The 18282-nt window shown below is 45.1% G+C and overlaps 1 protein-coding gene across 1 annotated transcript in view; it reads left to right on the plus strand.

The window, feature by feature from the left end:
- SHLD1 (shieldin complex subunit 1) overlaps positions 1 to 18282 on the plus strand; it is a 110346-nt gene that overhangs the window by 42239 nt on the left and 49825 nt on the right. The window lies entirely within an intron of this gene.

Raw genomic sequence — 18282 nt, forward strand, 5'->3', positions numbered from 1 at the left:
CATATTTAGGGTTTAATATAGACCATGGTCAGCATGCACAGCCCCTTCACCCCCCAAACCACCCCGTACTCCTTTTACAGGATCCAGCAGCATCCTTCAGCTCTGAAATCAGCTTTTCCTGCAAATCCACGTCATTCATTCACAGGAAGATAAGTGAATGGTAACACTGCAAGTCCCACTTACCATTGTGGCCAGTGGTGGCTCATGTTTTTTTTGTTTGGGGGGGCGGCAAGCAACCCCCCCCCCCCGCAGCACCTCAAAGGCCCCTACTCCCCCCCCCCTTTGCTCACTGTCTGCCGCTCGGTCCACTTACCCCATCTAGGTGGCAGACATCAGGCTGCGGCGGGCATGGGGTAGCGGCTCTTGTGTCTTCTCCTCCTTGAAAAAATTATAAAATAAAAAAACTGAATGACCAAGGCACACCAAACAGAGTAAACAACAAAAAAGATTTATTACCTATACAAAGCTGAACACAGAAAAATGTGTACACAACCACCCCTTAAAAGACAAAAATGATCGCAGTACCGGTAAAGGGAATCCCACCAATGAATCTATACCCTCCCTGTAAACAGTATATGATCCCTCATAAAAGCGAGGAAGCCTGCAAGTGGGGAGGTTCCTCCCTACCCCAATAAATAGCACACCCCTATATCACCTATGAAAACCCCCTACTACCTGAGATTACAGGCTAAACCATACAATTCCTGAGGGGACAGCAAATGCACGAAATGTGAACGCTGTTCCCAAACACGAACAGCTCAATAGCTAGCCAAGGTACCTGCAGTCCGTCAGTCAGTCAGTCAAAAGAAAAAATGGATGGTAAAAAATAGGGACAAATTGGACAAAAAAAAAAAAATATATATATATATATATATACACAATGGAAGGACAAAAATTATATATGGTCAAATGCCGTAATATAGGAGAAAACAGTGGGGGTCTGATTCCGCCTGGTAGGAGTTGATATCCTGGGATGTAGATCAATCCAAAGTTCTCTTTCTGTATTATTTTCGACCAGAATATAACAAATGTCCAACATAGTGTTAGCCACTAGATATGAAAACGATGTGTAACCACATAAATGGGGACATGTGAGTAAATAGTTATGCACTATACCCATATGCCAAGGAGTCTATAATAAGACAGTATGTCCTCATGGTTGAATGGATGCTAAATGAGGACACAAATCCAATGAACAACTGATAGCTGTATGTCCTCCTATTATAGCAAGCATAAATGCAGAAAAGGGTATATGCAAAGAAGCCAGGATTACTCACTGATGGTAGATTAGTGTAAATGTCCATCCGAGATAAACGGCCTTAGTGCAGATCTGTGCGGTATGTATATCCAGGCGATGTTCCAATATGTCCATATTTATACACAAAGCATAGGTGAAAAGATAGATTTGTGTCCAAATAAATGAGTCAGGTAGTGGTTCAGTACCCCGATTCCATATATCAGTGTAGACTGCGGGGGGGTGGGGGGGGGGTGCACCTATCTTTTGAATTTTATACGGTGGGGTAGGGGAAGCCAGTGAAGGGATTGGCAGAGAGGGGCAGCAATCACGGATCAGTTAGTGAGGTGTATTAGTCTAGCAGCAGCATTCATAATAGACTGATAGGGGGGATACCCTGTGTAAAGGTAGGTCAGTGAGGAGAGAGATGCAGTATGCAAGGCGGGTAATAACCAAGAGGTAATTAAGTTGTTTTGTGGTGTCGTTAGTCGTACTTCAATGTCTTCGGCGTACCCTTCACATCATAGTGCCCCCTTATTACATCACTGTCCTCAGCCCCCCCTTTACATCACAGACTCTCTTTACATCACAGTCACCCTTTTAAAGCAGTCAAACAGTGTCCTCTGTGCCCCCTTTATACATCAACTTGCCCCCCACTGTGCCCCCTTTATACATCACTGTGCCCCCTTTATACATCACTGTGCCCCCTTTATACATCACTGTGCCCCCTTTATACATCACTGTGCCCCCTTTAGACGTCACCGTGTCCTCTTTACACGTCACCGTGTCCTCTTTACACGTCACCGTGTCCTCTTTACACGTCACCGTGTCCTCTTTACACATCACTGTGCCCTCTTTACACGTCACCGTGCCCTCTTTACACGTCACCGTGCCCTCTTTACACGTCACAGTACCTCCTTTTTACATCACTGTGCCCTCTTTATACATCAACTTGCCCCCTTTATACATCAACATGCCCCCTTTATACATCACTGTGCCCCCTTTATACATCACTGTGCCCCCTTTATACATCACTGTGCCCCCTTTAGACGTCACCGCGCCCCCTTTAGACGTCACCGTGCCCCCTGTACACGTCACCGTGCCCTCTGTACACGTCACCGTGCCCTCTGTACACGTCACCGTGCCCTCTGTACACGTCACCGTGCCCCCTTTAGACGTCACCGTGCCCCCTTTAGACGTCACCGTGCCCCCTTTAGACGTCACCGTGCCCCCTTTAGACGTCACCGTGCCCCCTTTAGACGTCACCGTGCCCCCTTTACACGTCACCGTGCCCCCTTTACACGTCACCGTGCCCCCTTTACACGTCACCGTGCCCCCTTTACACGTCACCGTGCCCCCTTTACACGTCACCGTGCCCCCTTTACACATCACAGTACCTCCTTTTTACATCACTGTGCCCTCTTTATACATCACAGTACCCACTTTACATATCCCCAGGCCCCCTTTGCACATCACCATAGCATCTGGATGTTCTCTCTCGGGTCTCCCGGCTGCAGCTATCATACAGCAGGACAGAGGGAGCTGCCCAACTTATTATGTTAACAAGAGGGTGATTACCGGCTTGTGAATATGAAAAGACCCCCGCTCTCTGAACCACCTCCCGCCCCCGCCTGCTGTGAGTATGATAGTTAGAGCCGGGTGGGAGACCCAAGAGAGAGAATCCCCAGGCTGATAAGTGGCACAGCTGCGGTGTGGACAGGACTGTTGTTCAGTCCGGTCTGGACCGTGGTCTGCCATTTAGTGAACCCTCCTCTACAGTGTGTCTTGATCCAGACCACTAAGTGTCATTTCTGTCTGCTGTCTCCTTCCTCTGCCATCTACATAAGTCACTTCTGACAAGATTTCCTGACACCCAAGAGATATTTTAGTGTTTCTAAATGTAAAATAATGCACCTAGGGAAAAAGAATCCCCTGACAGAGTAAACCGTTGGGGGTACAGTGTTGGCCAGCATTACAGAGGAAAAAAGATTTAGCGGTACTCATTTCAGATGATTGCAAAATGAGCAAAGAGTGTGACCAGGCAGTGGGAAAAATGAATGTAATTCTAGGAGGCATCACTAGAGGGATCTCCAGGAGGAAGAAGGAGGTCCTGATTCCTCCTATATAGATCTTTATATCACTAGAGGGATCACCAGCAGGAGGAAGGAGGTCCTGATTCCTCTATATAGATCTTTATATCACTAGAGGGATTGTTGTGGAAATGATTAAGTGCTCCAATCGAGCCCAAGGTTATCTGCTGCTGTCTCTAATTTAAAAGTGTGGATATGCATGCATATAAAAGTAAACACTCTGAGACACGCTCAGCTCCGTTACTTCTTACACTTCTAATTTATTCAAGGCGGTGCTAATGTTTTATACACACAAATACGTCATTGATATGTTAGTCTAATAGGTACATCTCATTGGTTAGGATAGAAAAGAAGATGGAGAATCTTCATAACGAGATTTGGCTGTCCTTGGTTTTATCTTCAGTTCCGCGTTCTTCTGATGTGTGGGATGTAGGGGGTACCCGCCATTTTGAGAAAATATAGGAACAGAGCAAATCTGTATACTTATATAATGAGTAAGGAGAAAAATATGTATACACATAAGAAAATAGACATTTTCAGATTATTATTATTATTTACATCACATTCCTTCACAATCCCCCCTAAAATGACTATTTTCTCTTTTCTGTCCCTAATACTAAAGGTCCCACTTTGGCCTGGCCCTTCTCCTCAGCAACTCTTTTAGGCTGTATATAGAATTGGGCAGCAACTGTTCACTACCCTCCTCAATACAGCTGGAGAGGTGCAGTCAGGTGCTATCTATCCCTATAACCCTATAGGATTGTGAGATTATGGACAGGGAGTGACTGTAGAGGAGTGAAGGGTTTGTCATCTTCCATCATAAGGGGGTCCTCTTCTTCTTGGTGGAGAAATGTAGGTGTGCTATTGTCTACAGCCTTGCTCATTAACTTTTTACGAAAGGTAGAATACAGCATACAATCAGGGCTAAAAGAATCAGGATTATTCATACCGTTACCCGTATCTGGGCGAGCACCTTCTGCCACCCATTCATCCAGCTAAAGTATTGATCCCATGGGTCTGTGATACCTGAGTTCTTCTTCAACTCCAGTGAGAGATCTTCTAATTTCTTTATAGCTAAAGTAACCTTACCATTTGGGCCAGTATTATCAGGAATGTATGTACAACAGGTTCCCGTTTTTTCCTATGATTTTACAAAACACCTCCTTTCCCAGCTAGCACCATGTCTAAGGCCATCCGGTCCTGGAATGTCATGTAGGAAGTGGGGGCTAACTGGTCAGCAATTCGCTGGAGGGCATCTTTAGAGTAATTTACAAATCTCTGTTGGTTATAATATGTGTAGTGTCAGGTCACCTAGAGGCTGGGTGACAGATGCACACCGTTGGGATCAGGAGTGCACCGCAAGGTAGTGGACCATATGGCTGACTGCTGCAGATTGTACCCTGGGAGGTTCAGGAAGCAGGTCTACTGGATCACTGACACAGATCCCACTGGGAGCTAGAGCATAGATTCCCCAGGGCGCGGGGTCTAAGAGCCAGCAGGTGTTCACCAGAGCCTCTAGTGGTGAGGATGGACTGCGCTGCAGTCTGGCTCCAGGTCGCGGCCCCCAGGGTCTCACAGCTCACGCTCACCGTAGACTACAGGAGAAGAGGAAGGAGGCAGCAGGCTGGAACATCAGGGTCACAGGCAAATGGGGATGGTCGGGAACACGCGAAAGTCGGTAACAGGAATCAGATGTATGAAACACAGCAAGTACACACAGAGGCTAACACACAATGGTTGATCAGCACTGTTGGCTTGCGGTGCACAGGTTAATATAGGGTTCCCTGATAGGGCCTGGGGTGGGGCCATGCTTAGAGGAGAGGTTACAAAAGCAGTCAGGTGAGGGTCAGCTGGTCTCTAGAGATGAACACATGGAGACAGGTATGCTGATCGACAAACTCTATTGCATAACCATGACATGTAGTTAATCCAATCTACATTCTTGCTGACAGTTGTTATGGGGATCAAAGACTCAAAACCAGCTTTTACCTGGCCCCTGGCTTTAAATTCATCAGGGACCCCCCTTGTAACCCTTATGACATCTATGTATACATGAGGGTCAAAGCTTCCGGAGAGAGCTGCTCGCTTCCTCCTCCGACTGTGTGCTGGGTCAGTGTATGTATCAGGGGTATCTTCAGTTAGGATATGGGGGCTTTCTATTTTCATCTTTTTTGTCTAATGCACTCTGTGGTCGCCTAGTCTGGCCCTGTGTTCCAACCCACTGGCCCCCACAGAAACCACAACTCTGTCCCCAGTAACTGTCTGTGTGGCATACATATATGTCCTTACCGTCAGGGATATCACTGTACCAATGGCATCTCCATGAAGAGTCAAACGGACAAGGTACTATGTCACAGTAATCTAAGGTAAAGGTGGTCACATGTGTACCTGAAGAGTTACACCAAAACGTAATTATGTTATCATTTTTGTGATGGCCACCTCCTGGGCCCCTCCCCCCTAGATCAAACAGAAAAAGGATATGCAGCACCCGAAAACACGCTCTCCTGCAGTGATAAGCGTGCATTCAGGTGTTCTTCCTGGTCAACTTGACTCAGGTGGCTGTGGTCAGCAAAACTTGGAATGGACCATCATATCTTGGCTCAGGGATCTCCAGACAGTAGTTGGTGTGTTCCTGTATCTAATTCAGGATCTGGAATGGAAGAAAACACCTGGACATGCATTCAGGTTAATTCTCGTGATAATGTGGTTACATAATTAGTCAACACATCAGACTGCAACTGTAACTGTTGTGGAAAGTAACAACCAAGTCTGGGAACTGAACCAAACAAAATTTCATAAGGGGATAGGGCATGTTTCCCCCGGGGGTGTGTCTGACACTGAACAGGGCTATGGGCTAACTGTCTGGCCAACTCATGTTAGTCTCTTGGGCCATCTTTAACATCCTGTTTTTAGTGTCCCATTCATCCTTTCTACCTTCCCGCTACTTTGAGGGTGGTATGGGATGTGTAGTGCCAACTGAACCCCCAGTGCTGCCCAAATCTCTTTAGTAAGGGTTGCTGTTAAGGCTGGTCCCTGATCTCTCAATATCACCTCTGGGACCCCAAATCTACATACTATCTCACTCAGTAGTTTCTTAGCTGTGGTCCTGGCAGTCATGACCACTTCCACTAGGGCGTTTTCGAATCTGCCACTTCTTGGCACTTAAGAATGATCAATTTGCATCCTCTGGAATGGGGTATAGGGCTTTTGCCAGGTGCTTCTTCTTTGCTTCTTCTGTGCTTCTTCTGTGCATCCTGGGTTACATTTGGTGCAGATAATGCATGATCTGCAGAAGTTGTCGATCAGTGGAGTAACTCTTGGTGCAACACTTGTTGATAAGAGAGTTCATAAAAGTCTTTGTCAAGTGGGCAGCTCCATGTGCCCATTGCACCACAGCTGGGTACATACTCCTGGGTAGACAAGGCTTCTTGTTGCACTCGAATAGTCCATTTCTGAGAGTTGCTCCTCTCCGTTTCCAGCTTTCCTTCTTATCCGGACTTGTTGTTTCCTGTAGTTCTTTTAGATAAACTCTGTCCACTGGGAGAGTCTGTAAGGTAAGCACGGGGTGGTCTTCTTCTACCACCCTGCTGTCCACTTCCCGTGGCCCACCAGTTGTCTGGCAGCTGAATTGGTTAGATGATTGCCTCAAGCTTCCTTTGAGTTCATTTTGTCGCTTGCTTTACTCAGAATAGTCACTTGGGTTGGGAGAAGCAAGGCATCAATTTTTCGCAGGTGTTCCTGCAGCCGTCAGGAATCCTCTGTCCTAGATAACACCATAATCATGGGCAATGCTGAAAGCATATCTTGAGTCCATATGACTGTTGGCTCCTCCTCCTTTCCCCCCTCGAGAAGTGGAAGAAGGGTGGTAGGGTTCACTGTTTGACAACTTAATAGAGTAATGCTGTCCAGTAGGAGGGAACACAGGAGTCTCAAGTGTCTGGTAGTGGACTAGTGTTTCGGCTGGATCTTGGTTGAATATGGCAACAACGTCATGGGGAGCAAGCAGAACGAGGCAGTGTCCAAGGACCAAGTTCAAAGTTTTGTCAAGCAAGGCTTGTATAGCAAAGCCAGCTCGCAGACACAATAGGCCTCCTCTTGCTACCGCATCCAGCCGACAGGAATAATATCCTACGGGGCGTAGGCTGATGCCGTGTGATTGGGTGAGTACACCTGCAGCATGTCCCAGACGTTCGGATACAAAGAGCTTGAGCGTTTTGTCGTAGTCTGGGAGCCCTAGCGCCTGAGATGGCACACTTGAGGGCCTCAAACTTAGATATTTCTTCAGGAGACATCTGGAAGGGTCTGATTGCAGAGCATCAGTAGGAAGGCTTCTGGAATCCATGCTCTGCACTAGGAAATTAGTCCAAGGAAAATGACAGGTGTTGAGCACCACTGCAATTTGGGCTTTGAGGCTCTGCAACCCTGGTTGGCAAGATAGCACAACAGGCTTTCTGAGGTGACTTCAACAGGGGGTAAGTCAGCTGCACAAAGGAGAAGGTCATCAACATGTTGGAAGAGAATCACTTCCGGGTGTTCCTCTTGTCATGTGTCAAGGATGATAGCCATAGCTTTTGCAAACTGGCTTGGAAAGTTCTGTGCCCCTTGTGGCACAACTGTTTAGGTATGTTGCCGTTTCTTTCCGTGGATGAATGCGAAAAGGTACCAGCAGGAGGGGTGAGGGTGGACACTGAAGAAAACGTTTGTAAGGTCCACCTCTGTGAGGTATTTTGCAGTCAAAGGCATCCACAGCAGGTACCTGGTTCTTCTTTAGGGGTTCTCTTCTTGGGGTTTATTGTGGTTTCCGGGGCAATGAAGCGCCCTCTTTTAGCTTGACTGAAACTGGTGGCACCTTTAAGTGACCGTTGTCTTCCGGTCCTGTGGACCATAGGCACGCAGGGATTCTGTCAAGTACTTCCTGCAGTATTGAACTTGAAGTTTTTGCTTCATTAAGTGTCATCAGGAGAGGCAGAGAACACAAAGCAGATTAGTCTTCTAAAGATAGGGGAGTATGTAACTTCATCCCCCCTTCAGGCGTGTCCTGATTGAGGCCTGTAGTCCGGACAACACATCAGCTCCTAGTAGATTCAAGGGACATGTAGAGGACACCACAAATCTGGCAAGCAAATCAGGAAATGTCCCCACTTGGAGTGGCTCTACAAATGGACTGGAGCGGAGCACCCCATCCACTCCCACGCAGGAAACGTGTGTGTCTCTTTTCATAGTGGGAGAAACTCAGATCATCAAAGGCCTGTACGAGTTTAGTATGATACTTCTTCAGACTCCCCTTTATCTTGGGTAATATCTTGGATTTTGGTCTTCTGATCCGTCAACTTCTCCTTTGCCCAGTCGTGGAGTTGAGTACAGTACTCCACGCCTGAGGTGTAGGAAGTGGCACTTGTCAGGCTGGCATCATTGAAGGCCGTCTGCATGACTGGCCAAAAGACATGTCCTGCTTTGATTCGGCATAGGCTGATCAAGTCTCTCCATGCAGCTGAGTAAGTTTCTTGTACCTGCACTATTATGTGGTAGAAGGGAATTGGCTGCTTCTCTGGGTCAGGCAGACTTGTCACTAAGGCCGCTGCTTGTGATAGAGTAAAAGCGACATACATCACTGGTGCCCCTTCTGGTAACCGAGACTGTTGTTGGGGCGGGGGCTGGCAAGAGGCACTGTTCCTTACGGTTGCCAGCATGTGTTTGAGATCCTCTCGGAACTGAGAGTCTGGAGCCGGATTGGGGGTTAAATCAGTGGGTGGCTTTGCTGCCTGCTGTTGGGCTTCCCACTCAGATGCTTCTTCATCATTAACATATCCGGCCTGGGAATGTGATGCTCCCGTATTGGGGAAGACAGGTGTGTGGTATGAACCATCAGGGAGGGCTGGGTACAGGCTGTTTAAGCTTACTGGGTGTACCAAGATGGCCGCCGGCAGGAAGTGCACTGGACTGGGTAGAAAGTGAAGGCATGGGTGCACTAAGATGGCCGCCGGACTGAGTTGTCACAGTGGGTTGTGCTTGGGTGGTGAGAAAGGAGTGGTTGTTAGACGGAGGGCAGTGCTGTCCCTCCCCTCCTTTGTTTCAAGTTCCAACATATCATCAGCTCTGTGATACACATACATAATACAATCGCCATCTTTCTTAACTTCCTTTATCCAATTTTCTTTATCACACAGGATTTTTCTCCCTGTTTCTTCAGCAACATAACTTTTGCCACTTCTTTCAACTTTGTTAACTATTTCAACATCTTATCTCCTCTTCACTATCACATTCTTTTCTCTCTCTGTTTCTTGGCTAACGGCTTGAGAGGAGAATACATACAACCAAGGGGTTAATATTCTTTCTCAGTGTTCTTATCAACAAATTCCTTGGGTGGGAGCACATGAGACTGCGCTCCTAGCTTCTACTGTCTTCTATAACCCTGTAATGTACGGTTAATCTCAGAACAAGAACAAACACGTCAGGGGTAGTGAGGAGCAACGGCCCGCAACCCAACAGATCCCCCGGGCAGCCCCCCCTCCGACCTTAACCAGTCCCCAACCCCTCTCGTGTATAGCAAACAGTAAACCACAAATACACTCACGACAGGACATTACACCTGCCACTCTTCAAACTGCAAAATTTCAGCAGGCTAAGATAACCCCAGGGGCAGACAACTCCCCTTAAACCCAGTTAAAGGCCGTCATTACAGTTACTCCCAGAGGCCGACAGCTCATCTGGGGGTGATACATCTGTAATGCTTTCAGACTGCAACACCAGCAGCTGAGATAACCCTCAAAGATTCGTTAAAACCCAGAGTAAACCGTCCTATAACAGACTACTACAATAACCCATCTCACTCCAGAGGCCGACAGCTCATCTGGAGATGAGAACACACATGTAGCACTTTTAGACTGCTGAGTTTCGTAGCCCAAAGAATGGCAGACAGTGAACAAATACAGTCAGCAGAAACCCATTGACAGGTTCGTTAAAACAACCTCAGGCGAGGAAATACCTGCCTCTAAGACAGTCTCAGCATACCGACAGAATCCAGCCGTTAACCGAAAGATAAGAAAGTGGTAAGAATATAAATAAGACTTACCGGTACTGTTAGGGCTGCGCAATCCCCCATCTTATCAATCAATTAACGCCCGAATGCTTATCGCGGTATGACTTCGACTGTAGCCTGAGGTCCCGGGTTTCGGCACAATCTGTTGTGGAAATGATTAAGAGCTCCAATCAAGCCCAAGGTTATCTGCTGCTGTCTCTAATTTAAAAGTGTGGATATGCATGCATATAAAAGTAAACACTCTGAGACACGCTCAGCTCCGTTACTTCTTACACTTCTAATTTATTCAAGGCGGTGCTAATGTTTTATACACACAAATACGTCATTGATATGTTAGTCTAATAGGTACATCTCATTGGTTAGGATAGAAAAGAAGATGGAGAATCTTCATAACGAGATTTGGCTGTCCTTGGTTTTATCTTCAGTTCCGCGTTCTTCTGATGTGTGGGATGTAGGGGGTACCCGCCATTTTGAGAAAATATAGGAACAGAGCAAATCTGTATACTTATATAATGAGTAAGGAGAAAAATATGTATACACATAAGAAAATAGACATTTTCAGATTATTATTATTATTTACATCACATTCCTTCACAGGATCACCAACGGGAGGAAGGAGGTCCTGATTCCCCTATATAGATTTTTAGTGAGATCTCATTTAGAATACAGGTGTTGATTTACTAAAACTGGAGAGTGCAAAATCTTGCATTTCCATGTTCTGTGTACTGTGGGAGACCAGATATAGTGAATGCAGAGTCCTGGGTTTAGTAACACTCTAATTGAACAAACTGAATTCAGAAGCTGATTGGCTACCATGCACAGCTACGCCAGATTTTTCACTTTTCAGTTTTAGTAAATTAACCACATTGTGTCCAGTTCTGGAGACCCCACTTACAAAAAGATATTGATAAGATAGGGCAAATCCAAAGACGGGTAACAAAAATAGTGAAAACATATCAAGAGACTTATAGAGAAAATATCTGGTCTCCCACAGTACACAGAACATGAAAATGCAATTATATTTTAGTAAATATAAACTGCTAAATACCTTTTCTCATCAGCAGTACATAGCAGTCTTATGACTTCTATCAGTGTCTGGTTAAAGCTTGTGGGAGGAGCTTTCAATCTCCTCTGACTAAGGCCAGGTTCACACTGGAACCGGCTGCAGATCGCACAGGAGCGCTGTGCGTCCCTGTTCCCCATTTCAGGGATGAATCCGGGCCGAATCTATGCCTGAATTCGGCCCTGAAACGGAGCCAAAGACGCACAGCATTTCTGTGCAGTGCGCTCCGCAGCCGCAACAGAGATATGTGAACTGGCTCCACAGGGAGCCAGTCACAATCTCCTGCTATGCGAATTGGATGCGGGGGAACCCGCATCTAATTCGCATAGGTGTGAACCCGGCCTGAGACTGCAGGACCCCTGACCCTCTGTCTGGACAGTGCTGATTGGCCCTGTGCTGATCACGTGCACCCTCCCAAGAAAAAAACAAAACTCTGTAGCAATACACACCAAACTGAGCATGTGCAGCCTGTCCACAAGGCTCTGTTTTATCAGAAAATGGATTGGGGACTGTGGAAGAGGGGGGGATCAGAGAAGACAGGATCAAACAGCGTTTTTACACAATGCAGAGGATTAACCTCTTAGGTTCCAAAGTGAGTATAACAAGCATGCGTAACACTCTACTATGTACTGTCTCTGGAGGAAAGAAGGGTCAGGGAAGATATGATTGAAACCTTTAAATACATCAAGGGGGTAAATAAGATTCAGGAGGGCAGTTTTTTCAATATGAAACCAAAATCAAGAACACGGGGACATGACCTCAAACTAACTTGAGGAAAGTTTAAAACTAATCTTAGGAAGTATGTTTTTTTTTTTTTACTGAAAAGGGTAGTTGAAGCTTGGAATAGGATTCCAGAATAGGTAGTGAGTCGGTCAACAGTAAGTGGATTCAAACATGCTTGGGACAAACATACCCTAGATCTATACTAAAAGTTAACAAAAAAATACAAAACTATGTATAAGTAGAAATAATAATTAAAAATAGTAAAAAAGATTCGATAGACCACTTGGTCTTTTTCTGCCATCCCCTTTCTATGTAGATAAAAAGATGATATGGGACGAGCTCCAGCACACACCCTGTGATTGACAGCATCAGCTCTGTTCCTGTGTAAAGAGGGGTGTGTCACTTCCCTCCAATCAGCTCTAACTGCAGCTCCCTGCCCCCTGCTTTCTGAAAGCCCAGACAAGTTGCATAAATTCTGGAATTTGAATGGATGAGGGGAAGACTGCAGATAAACAGGTACAACTTATGAAGGAGGATTTGTTTCATCTCTGTGTATCACCCGAGGACAGTCCCTTCACTGGGTACATGGGAGGGTTTACAACCACTTTAAATTGGGCTAATGGTGAAAAATAGGAGACAAAAGTTTTAAGAGGGATAAATGGTTCCACTACTTAGAAAAGAAGAAGATTCGATATTTTAGACTCTGACTTTTCTTAACTACTGAAAACACTTTTGCTTGTACCTTTTTCTGTTTAAAGTCAGACAGTAATGGGAAATGGCTAGAGTAATAAAACAAATACGTATATGAGATAAGTTAGATCATAATCACGATGATAATAAAAGCAGTCTAGATGAAAGCTGCAATGACGGCATATTTTCCTCTGTGCACTGGGAGCGCAACCATCCTAACAAGTGTTTGATGTTGTGTGAATTTACATATTCGCTGTGTTTCTCTGCCCAGCGGTGGGACACTGTGTTCCCAGGGTGCGCACAGTCAACAGGCATCAAAGGATCGTTTTCCTCTTCTCCCAAATTGCTCCCAGCCCCAGCTTAAAACTCAAGATGGTCCTTTGATAAGAGTAGTGTACCTGTCTCAATGTCACCGAACAAGATGAAGGATAATCACACTTGGCCGGCAGATTTCTCTTCCCTTGTTTTTGGGACTAGAATTTTTTTTTTTTTTTTTTTTTTTAAGGCTTTGTTGGCACTGACACCACCATAGGGAACTATTCCTCCCACTAACCCCAACCATAGGGAACTATTCCTCCCACTAACCCCAACCATAGGGAACTATTCCTCCCACTAACCCCAACCATGGGGAACTATTCCTGCCACTGACACCAACCATAGGGAACTATTCCTCCCACTGACCCCAACCATAGGGAACTATTCCTCCCACTGACACCAACCATGGGGCACTATTCCTCCCACACACACCAACCATAGGGAACTATTCCTCCCACTGACCCCAACCATGGGGCACTATTCCTCCCACAGATCCCAAACATAGGGAACTATTCCTCCCACTAACCCCAACCATAGGGAACTATTCCTCCCACTAACCCCAACCATAGGGAACTATTCCTCCCACTAACCCCAACCATAGGGAACTATTCCTGCCACTGACACCAACCATAGGGAACTATTCCTCCCACTGACCCCAACCATAGGGAACTATTCCTCCCACTGACACCAACCATGGGGCACTATTCCTCCCACACACACCAACCATAGGGAACTATTCCTCCCACTGACCCCAACCATGGGGTACTATTCCTCCCACAGATCCCAACCATAGGGAACTATTCCTCCCACTGACCCCAACCATAGGGAACTATTCCTCCCACTGACACCAACCATAGAGCACTATTCCTCCCACTGACCCCAACCATAGGGAACTATTCCTCCCACTGACCCCAACCATAGGGAACTATTCCTCCCACTGACCCCAACCATAGGGAACTATTCCTCCCACTGACCCCAACCATAGGGAACTATTTCTCCCACTGACCCCAACCATAGGGAACTATTCCTCCCACTGACCCCAACCATAGGGAACTATTTCGCCCACTGACCCCAACCATAGGGAACTATTCCTCCCACTGACACCAACCATAGGGAACTATTCCTCCCACTGACACCAACCATAGAGCACTATTCCTCCCACTGACCCCAACCATAGGGAACTATTCCTCCTACTGACCCCAACCATAGGGAACTATTCCTCCCACTGACCCCAACCATAGGGAACTATTCCTCCCACTGACCCCAACCATAGGGAACTATTCCTCCCACTGACCCCAACCATAGGGAACTATTTCGCCCACTGACCCCAACCATAGGGAACTATTCCTCCCATTGACACCAACCATAGGGAACTATTCCTCCCACTGACCCCAACCATAGGGAACTATTCCTCCCACTGACCCCAACCATAGGGAACTATTCCTCCCACTGACACCAACCATAGGGCACTGTTCCTCCCACTGACACCATCTGAGCAGTTACATGCAAATAGAGTCTCTGACCAACCACAGGTTGCACTCATTCCACAGGTTTAGAAGGACACCAGGCACTACCCTGGTTGGAATGGTTATACTTATACTTCAAATACTATGCTTACTATAGTGCCTTATTTAGTTCATTTTAAAAAATAGCATCCACCTCAATAAGGAGATTTGTTTTGATCACAAACTTTCATCTGGAAATGTCAAGTGTGTTACGAGGACATTGCAAACATCCTAATGACCTCTAGAACACCTATTTCTGGACTTCCATTTAACTATCTGGCTCATTGGACCTTCCCGTTCGAATCCTGTACAATTTTACTGCTCCTGTCTCCTTTATATTGTTATAGGTCTTTGTTTTTTTTTTTTTGCTTCGGTATGTCTACCATATACTGTAACCATCTTATTGTAGACCTGAAATGTTGGTTTGTATGCTAATAAACCTTTGTAAAAGAAAAAGAAGAGTTAGTTGTATTTTATGGACATCTAATAAATGCTGGAATACCCCTTTAATCCACAGATTTAATTTCTCGTATTGGTTGGTACCCCCCCCCGCCCCCCATCGGCGTTGGGTAAAGCTCCTGGTTCTGGATTGAAGTAACCTGTGATACAATTTATTACAAATGCAAGCTGTTTAAAAGGACTTTTGGCTACAATAAACATCACAGTAAATCACATTAGAGTCAGCGTTTAATCACCCACTTGTACAATTATAGAAAAGAGAAAACATTGAGGCTTTGCAGGAAAAAAGGTGGGATAGGAAAAAAAAAAAAACAAAAAAAAAAAAAGGCAATTAGCTTGCAGCAGATGTAGGAGCAGCAGCAATACGGCTCAGAGACAGAACTCCAGATTTTATCTTTCCACGTTTTAGAAAGACCATCTGTACACGTTTGCTGTCAGGTCTAGGTCTTCAGACACGGCCTGTTCAACCAGGGGGAAAAGCAGAATCTAATTACCTTTTTTTTCATATATCAATATCCTGTTGTTCCCGGGACTAGCATATGTCACTGGATCTCCCCGCAGTCACATGCAGGCTTTAATTTCCTTTGGTAAGTTTTGTGCTAAATATTAAAAGATGAGGGAGATAGGTGTAAAATCAATTTAAAAAAAAAATAAAATAAAATACAAGGAAGAGTTGGATTAAAACCCAATGTTGTTACTGCAGGGGAACTGTTGATATTATCCACTAATATACTGAGATTTTTAATATGATAACTGTTTATTATAGGATGTCGCTTTGTGTATCCAACCTAAGACTATTAATAACTTTTTTTTCCTTGGCGTGGTGATGTGCTACTGAGCAGCCAATCATATCTATTTTATGTTTAGTCAGGTATTCTTTTTTTTTGTAGTTCGCATGCTTCCCTTGGTTCAATTTAAAGATAAATAATCCAAATGGTTAAAAATCTGAGACACAAAACACAAATTATGGCCCCTTAACCACTTTAGCCCCCGAAGGATTTACCCCCTTAATGACCAGGCCTTTTTTGTGCAAACCAAATACGGCACTACGTCGCTTTAAATGACAATTACGCGGTCATGCGACGCTGTAACCAAATAAAATTGACGTCCTTTTTTTTCCCACAAATAGAGCTTTCTTTTGGTGGTATTTGATCACCTCTGCGGTTTTTATTTTTTGCGCTAGAAACAAAAAAAGACAGACAATTTAGGAAAAAAAAACAATATTTTTTACTTTTTGCTATAATAAATATAATTTTTATATAATTTTATAACAATATTTTTTACTTTTTGCTATAATAAATATATATATATTTTTTTTACATTTCTTCATCAGTTTAGGCCAATATGTATTCGTCTACATATTTTTGGTTAAAAAAAATTGCAATAAGCGAATATTGATTGGTTTGCACAAAAGTTATAGCGTCTACAAAATGGGGAATAGATTTATGGCATTTTTTTTTTTTTTTTTTTTTTACTAGTAATGGCAGCGATCTTTTTTTTTTCTTTTTTCTTTTATCGGGACTGCGACATTGCGGCAGACAGATCGGACTCTTTTGACACTTTTTTGGAACCATTGACATTTATACAGAGAGATAAAAATAAAAAAATGCCCTACTGTACTTATTTACTGTATAAATGTCACTGGTAGGTAAGGGGTTAACACTAGGGGGCGATCAAGGGTATAACTGTGTCCCCTGTGTGTGCTTCTAACTGTGAGGGGATAGGACTGACTAGAGGAGAAGCCAGATCGTTGTTCCTACTTAGTAGGAACAGACGATCTGTCTCTCCTCCCCTGTCAGAACCGGTTCTGGCTCTCGTGCCCGCGATCACAGGTGGCTGTAGGTGATCACGCTCGCCGGCCACGAGCAGCGAGTCCCCCACTGTGCAGCGGGCACGTGCCTGCAACGGCTCCTAAAGGAGCCGCCGTACGGGTACGGTGGTTCGCATAGTGGTGCCATTCTGCCGACATATATCGGCGTGAGCCGGTCGGTAAGTGGTTAAAGTAAAACTTTGGCCTTTTTTTAAAAAATACACTTACCGACATCTTTATTAGTTACAACTGTTCAATTGCTTGGTAACACAAATTGCTAATCAGCCAATCACATGGCAGCAACTCAATGCATTTATGCATCTAGACTTGGTGAGGATGACTTGCTGAAATTCAAACCAAGCATCAGAATGGGGAAGAAAGGGGATTTAAAGCGTAACTCCAATTTTGTCAAGAAAAAAAACATTCCCCTCCGGGTGATCTTTGTACATTGCGAGGATTGTAACAAATCGGGTTTACAGAGAATGATCCGTAAAAAGAGAAAATATCCAGTGAGCGGAAGTTGCGTGGACAAAAAATGCTTGTTGATGTCAGAGGTGAATGGGCAGACTGGTTTGAGATGATAGAAAGGCAACAGTAATAACCACTCGTTATAACCAAGATATGCAGACTGCCATCTCTGAACGCACAACACATCGAACCTTGATGCATAAGGGCTACAACAGCAGAAGACCACACCGGGTGCCACTCCTGTCATCTAAGAACAGGAAACTGAGGCTACGATTCGCACACATTTCAGCTGCGACATTCAGATAGTTGGATCAGAATTTGGTGTAAACAGCATGAAAGTATGGATCGATCCTGCCTTGTATCACCGGTTCAGGCTGGTGGTGATGGTGTAATGGTGTGAGGGGATATTTTTTTGGCACACTTTGGGCCCCTTAGTACCAATTGAGCATCATTTAAATGCCACGACCTACCTGAGTATCGTTGGTGACCATGTCCATCCCTTTATGACTACAGTGTCCCCATCTTCTGATGGCTCCTTCCAGCAGGATGATATGATGATGTCACAAAGCTCCAATCATCTCACCACTGGACAATGAGGTCACTGTACTCCAATGGCCTCCACACTCACCACATCTTCATCCAGTAGAGCACCTTTTTGATGTGGTGGAACCCGAGATTGGCATCATGGATGTGCAGCTGACAAATCTGCAGCCACTGCGTGATGCTATCATGTCAATAAAAACCAAAGTCTCTGAGGAACGTTTCCAACACCTTGTTGAATCTATGCCACAAGGATTTAAGGCAGTTCTTAAGGCAAAAGCGGGTCCAACCCGATACTAGCAAGGTGTACCTAATAAAGTAGCTGGGGAGTGTATGTGGTATTCAC

The sequence above is a fragment of the Aquarana catesbeiana genome, linkage group LG04, assembly GCF_042186555.1.
Source record: "Aquarana catesbeiana isolate 2022-GZ linkage group LG04, ASM4218655v1, whole genome shotgun sequence".
NCBI classification, from domain to species: Eukaryota; Metazoa; Chordata; class Amphibia; order Anura; family Ranidae; genus Aquarana; species Aquarana catesbeiana.